Below are 6,642 nucleotides of genomic sequence, written 5' to 3' on the forward strand. Positions count from 1 at the left end.
CTTATGGTGAGGCAAATATATTGGTTGAAAATTGACCATATATTTTTATCGCTTGTAATTGGCAGGTGATTCCGGAAATCTTCGGAACGAGTCCGACGCCCGCGTTACGAACTTCCTCCGCGTACGTGGAAAACAACGCCATGTTGAAATATTCATAGTTTTTCAATATGGATGCGACCTATATTAACGATTTCTTCGATAGGATCCCCAGTATTATCTCACAGGCCGGTAGACATTTACACGATACTAACTTTGAAGTAATACAACGTATTCACAGAAGACTTGGCGATAGTCTTTATTTAATGAGCCATCTTGCTAGTCGGGCGAGTGGTACACTGCATGAGTGTGATCGATATCGATGCGGCTAGACAAAATGATTTCTACTCTCTTATGATAGCGGTGCGATCATTCTACGAAGCATACTCAAGGGAAATTTGCGTGAATGAGTTATGGGACGATTGTCAAGCTACATTCGGTTATCAGCTGGAATCATTGCGCAGTCATGAAAGGCCGAGGTTTGCCCTCACAGGTCGCTAAATAGAAGGGAAGGGAAATTTCCGTGAATGAGTTATGGGACGATTGTCAAGCTACATTCGCTTATCAGCAGGAAAATTACACCGATCGTCTTTGGCACTGACCAATTCTGCGTAGGCTGCGATGATTGCATGAGATGACTGATCTCGTTTTTTCACTGAATCAGTTCACCAAGGGTCTCTATAGTTTCTGAACTGTATATTTAATGTTTAATATATAATATTTCTCCAAAGGTGACTTGTCCATTTGAGCTTTAAATAAACCGTTTCAAAATCTGATAAACCATTCTACAAAAGACAGTTAGACTAATCCGGTTTATTCGTAACGGTTTACAAGGCTTGTATTTTTGGTGGTGACGGCTGCCCATATATTTGTGCGCGTCGGCCTCGTTCCGAAGATTTCCGGAAAAGCCAACAAATCGATATTTACAACCTATATATTTCAGCTGCCAATTTCAAGCAATAAAGATATATGGTCAATTTTCAACCAATATATTTACCTCACCATAAGTTATATATACGCAAATGTTTAGCCATAAATAACACAGTACTGCACATATTTAATGGTAAAACCTATATACTCAATGATACAACTTATCTTTTGTTTTTCAACACTTTTGTCATGTTTGACGTTCCATAGCCAAGTTATCGAGCAAGTACGGAATGGAGAGAAATAAACTACACTGGAATTTTCATATTTTTCAAGCACGCTGGCCGGCCTGCCCTTTCCGTTGAAAGCAAATGCGAAGCGTAATATTTCTAAGGAAGTAATATCCCTGGGACCAATTTCGTCTTATAAAAAGTCCGTATTCATTAAGACCTTGTACTGGCAAGTCTGTTATTACTAGTAGACAGGATAAACATTGTGCAGTAGGTCTGTTCATGCTGTGCGGCAGAATCTAGCTGTCACTTGCATGTAGTCAAACCGTTGTTATTCAAAAGTTCAAGCTCATTTATAATTTAAAAGTAATCAACAAGACGGATAATAAAACCCATAATGAAACCTCTATAAAAGAACCATTTTTTTTCTTTAGAATCCGCTAGTGCTGAGAGTCAAATTATCCCCGGGTCGATCTGTTGCAGATTTTACTCCCTTAAACGTGTGACGCATTTATTAATCATAAGAATACCTTCAATTACCTTGCGTGTATCACTTCTAGCCCGATCTTGATATCTTAATTTCTCTCCGGTGGCCCTGGGAGACACTCAATATCCACTCAACTAAAATGTTATTTGCTGTGGCTGAAGATGACTGAGAGCTTCATTTCCATTCGCTTTCATGATTAGCCATAGAACCACTTTTAAAAGCTAATTGATTTTGATCCATTTCAATGAACATCGAGTGTTTTTCTTCGAAACAGGTGAACTTAATTCTAAACAAGGAAGGCCGTAAATTATCATCGCAATAATATGATCAGAACTTCACACTGAAATTTTCTTTCTTAGAGAGATTGTAACTGCGGTTTTCGTTCCGGCAGCCTATACATCATGCAAATTAGTTGAGATAAGTTATCGAAACAGTAAATTACAAGGTATAAAATGACTTTTTTAAAAATAAATTAACCAGACATCGTTATGTAATGCTAAATGGGGGAAAAAGGAAAAAAAAGGTCCTCTTTTATAAGCCATCACTGGTGATATCAAACTGCCTAACATGACTATACTTTTCACTTTTCAGTACTTTCACCTTGAACCAAGTGAAAACGAATGAATCCGACTGTCGTTGAAATTAGAAAGCTAGCCTGAGGTCATAATGGGTTTTAAAGAAGATAGCGGATATTGAGTTTTTAAACAAACACACTGGAGCATTTTCATCAAAACAAGGAGGAGAATACCAAGGAAGCTTGACATATACTTTATAAGGATATTTTTTATTTGCAGTTATTTAAATCAGTTAAATTTGAAACAAGTTTCATAAGTGGACTAAAAAATAATCACAAAAACAGTTCTTTCATGTACTCTCTTCTTTTCAATGCAATCTTTTCAGGAGATTTCCAGCCATCAGAATTAAGATTAATGGATTCTTTGCCTTCAAGTTTTTTTTCGCTAGTTTTTCTTAAGGCGCTCTTCTCTAAAAACGCTCATTAGCTGCGCGAATGACATATTCATTTTGACAAATTCTCTTAAAAAATAACAGATGTTTTATTGGCAAATGGGAAACCTTGAGTGAGGAAATTTCATTTAGCGTTTATCGTGGGCTAATTTCCGGTATCAAGGATATAAACCACGGAATAAAAGTCAATATTACAATTATTACACTCCTGACAAGTTGTGAACTTCTGGGCTGATCTGAGCCATTCAATAGGTGAGTACACTTTTCGAAAGAATAAGTCTTAAGAAAGATATCACAGATTACTAGGTTTGGTGAACGAACCAGTCACCATAAAAAGTATGTTGCAGTATGATGAGGAAAATGATTGCCATAGTATCTTGCTCCCATACCGAATGACCTCTCGTCGGGAGAAAGTTTAGTATTCCTCAGTCAAGGTCCCATACTGAGCAAAGTTTACAGTGAACAGTGCCGTTTCTGTCAAGTTTAAAGCTTGCAGAAGTAATTCAAACACACATTGTAATAACGAAACGACATTCAAAGGAGGCAGCCACTCTGCTAATAGAGATAATTTATATTCTCTAGCATTGACCCACAAAAGACTGGAATTTTTCTTTTCGTCAACAGACGGTATAAATTTTGTTGCTTGATTAGGATGTTAACGCACAAAACTGATTATTTTATTTTCTGTGTTTTATTTTCTGAGAGAGAGAAATAAAAATATAGTAAAATTAGATAAATGTGCAAAAGAAAATAGCAATAACTGAAAACCGTTGTTTAGAAAGGCATAAAGAAATCAACTTTATTTGTTATACATTTCTTCCCCTGAAAAACTGTGAGGACATTTTGCTGCATGTTTAAACTGATTCAGAACCGAGTTATTCCACGAAAGAAGAAGTCTACATTTTTTTAATAGTGACGAATTAAACAGATAAGCTTTCCTGGTTTTACCATTCGCACATCTTTTGTTATTCAATATGTTTGCTTACGTACGTCCCTGTCTGTGGAGGGATCATTCATTACGGTAAAAGGGAAGACCGATAAACATTCCTAGCATGAGATCGTGGTTGAAAACATTCGGGACGGTTTTTTCCAACAATGTTCAGCGAAAGGAAGGGAAGCGTTCGATCCACAGTGGCCGAATTCATATCACTTTGATCACCAGCTAGAGTGCTTCAGTCAGTGGGTAAAGGAACTTTTGAAAAGGAAAGGAACTTTATTTTAAGTGTCTAGTCATCTAGCGCTGTAGCACTAATTGGGTACACCCGTAAACTGAAATCAACAAATTAACGTAAATCAAATCACATCAAATGTTGGTTTTTGAAGACCGCCGCAGTATCCGGAGAAAACCTCTCGGTGCAGAGTAGAGAACCAACAAACCGAATATATGACGCCGAGTCTGGGAATCGAACCCTGGCCCCTGTGACGTTGGTGGGAGGCGAGTGCTTTCACCTACGCTAGCCGTGCCAGGTAAATGGCGAAATGCGAGAATGCCTTGAACCAGTTGGGATTCTCGAATTTACAGTGTATGTTTCTATAAATCTTTTGGTTCAAATATTGAGTTCCCAACCCCTGAATTATTAAACTCAAAAAGAGATATTTTTGTTGGAAGTTCATAAAAACTTTGTTCTCTGGTACCAAAACTTAAATTTCAACTACAGAAGAAACTCAGAAAAATTAAGTTTTAATGGAACAGGTGGACGGCGATTAGCTGTACACCGTGTAAAACACCTTAATTTCGCTTTTCCTGGTTATGGCATTTACACGTTCCACATCAATCAGGGTTCAGGAAAAGGAGAAACAATTCTTACCTTCTCCAAAATGCATTAACTTTTCAGAATGTTTGACATTTGTCTCCTCAGTGAATCAAATCATTTTAAGTGCCTGTTGACTTTCGCCCACAGAAGTGGGCTTTTCTTCGACAAGACAGGCCTTCCGTAACTCTCGAAAGGAAAAACAATTCATCGCCATTTCCGCATCACGTCTAAACTAAAATAAAGTTTTTCATAAACCATTTCCTTCTTGTTGACAGTTTCCAATCATCCTTTTCAAAGAAACACACAATATACTTCTCATCAATATAAGACGAAACCAACAATGTTAGTAGCGTGGACTTGGTTTCAGTTGATCTCATAGCTAACAAGCTCGACTGGAATTAACTATTTTGTTAAAATTAGAAAATATATCTTTATTCCATGATTGGTGGTTCAGCGACATTCATTTCACGTACTGGTAATCTTCGACTGGAGGTCACCGTACGTACGTGAAATGAATGTCACTGAACTACCAATCATGGAATAAAGAAAAAACAGCTGAGTGGTTTCCTCCATCCAACTGGATTTTCTAACGCTGTAGTTTGTCTGAATTCTTACTGTTTATGCATAGCTCCCTTGACCTCTGAGTATCAAGGTGAATACATTGATGCATTCTTTACTTTTTAGCTCATTAATTTTAAAGCATGATGTGGTGGTTTAAAATTGTATTTAAAATATCTCATGCTAACTTTGTCACTTTGATCGCTAGGTCATCATGAATCATCTGAAATACATCTTTCTAATTGGCTGTGTGACTTCTTTAGTCTTCATTGAAGTGGTCAACGCCCATTTTCGCCTCGGCCGAGGAATGGAGCGAGCTGGTGAAATGCCCTTAAAAGAACGCTCGTCCTCCCCGTTTGAGTTTAATGACGCCAAGGGTGACACCAAGCGAGATTTGCTTCTTAAAAAACTGGAAAGCATTTTAGATAGCTATGAATCAAAATTGAAGCGCAGAGAGGCAGATAATTAACCAAAGGTATGACAAAAAAAGATTCTCTTTGTTCCCTGACCTATTAAAAAACGATTGAAGTGTCGACAACTTCGGTGCTGAGTCGCTCAAGCAACGAGTGTGGTCGAGTGTAAACGAAAGAGTCGACAGAGACAAACGATTTAGTAAATGAAAATGTTTTCAAAATTCTCGACTATACATATCGAACGTGACCAATAAAAAGAGTGCGACAGTAGAAGCAAATTGAAAAGAATTAATTATGACTTTCGTGAACGGTATTGATTGTTGACATCTAATGTCACGACGGCCATCTTGGTGTACAGAGCTGAACAATGCAGTAAAATGTTATTTGGGAATTTATTATTATTATCATTATGCAACACTTGTGAGGCCATTTTCTATTGTTTTCTACACCAACATGGTCGTCTCATCACGTAGATGAAAACCAAAAATATGCAGCTTAAATGGGAAAACTTTTGATGCTTCATGCTTTTGAGGATGTGATATCGCAACTTCCTTTTCGAAATGAGGTTGGTTATGTCAAGTAACACAGAGAGGGTCCAAATTGCTCTTGTATAGAATGAAATAGTTGTAAAAAACCATCTACAATACTGCCTCCTTGTAAACGTAACTGCTATATGCATCAGTATCGAAGGTCGTGGGTTTGAATCGAATTACTTGTTTAATTTACAGCAAACTTAAAATTTACTAACCTTCTGTTACTGAGTCCTTTCTGTTCCTTTACAGGGCTACACGCGTTAAAAACTGTAAATAGCAAGAACTTCCAAGACTCATGCAGATGGAGCATCCAAGAGATCCGTTAAGAGAGATACAACATAAATCGTCAAATTAAATGAAATATGTTTACAAGTTCTAATAAAAGCTACACTGAATAGAGATGTTTTGTTTGATTCTGTAATTAGCGCCGAAAGCGTAGCTAAGCTGTTCTTAAATTCGTGCCCAAAAGGCCAAACCAAGAAATAGTTTGGGCAATCATAACACTCCCAGGGCGTTTTCCATTCACAAAAAATTTCCATCGGGTGAAAAACGTGTTCCATTTAACTCAGGTCCGTTCGCCGCCCAGTGATTGCCATTTTACGCGCCAAAATTTAAAAATGTGGCCGTGAATAGCCTGGAAGTGGTAAGACCTTTCAAAAGTTGTAAACGGAACACGCATTTCCCTCGGAAAGTTTCCAACGGGAAAACAGGACTACCTTTTCAGAAGTTCCGTTTATTCCGGAAATTTTCCAGTGGAACGAGCCAAAAACGTGTGTTCCATTTACATCCCAACCGGAA

At 37.7% G+C, this 6,642-nt stretch overlaps 1 long non-coding RNA gene across 1 annotated transcript; it reads left to right on the top strand.

The window, feature by feature from the left end:
• Positions 1–2,683: 2,683 nt before the first annotated feature.
• LOC137984995 (uncharacterized) lies at positions 2,684–6,243 on the top strand. The gene is made up of 3 exons (XR_011119224.1): positions 2,684–2,838; positions 5,107–5,373; positions 6,094–6,243. It is a non-coding gene; the product is annotated as an uncharacterized lncRNA (long non-coding RNA).
• The last annotated feature ends 399 nt before the right edge of the window (positions 6,244–6,642 follow it).

This window comes from Montipora foliosa, chromosome 14, assembly GCF_036669935.1.
Source record: "Montipora foliosa isolate CH-2021 chromosome 14, ASM3666993v2, whole genome shotgun sequence".
Classification (NCBI taxonomy): domain Eukaryota; kingdom Metazoa; phylum Cnidaria; class Anthozoa; order Scleractinia; family Acroporidae; genus Montipora; species Montipora foliosa.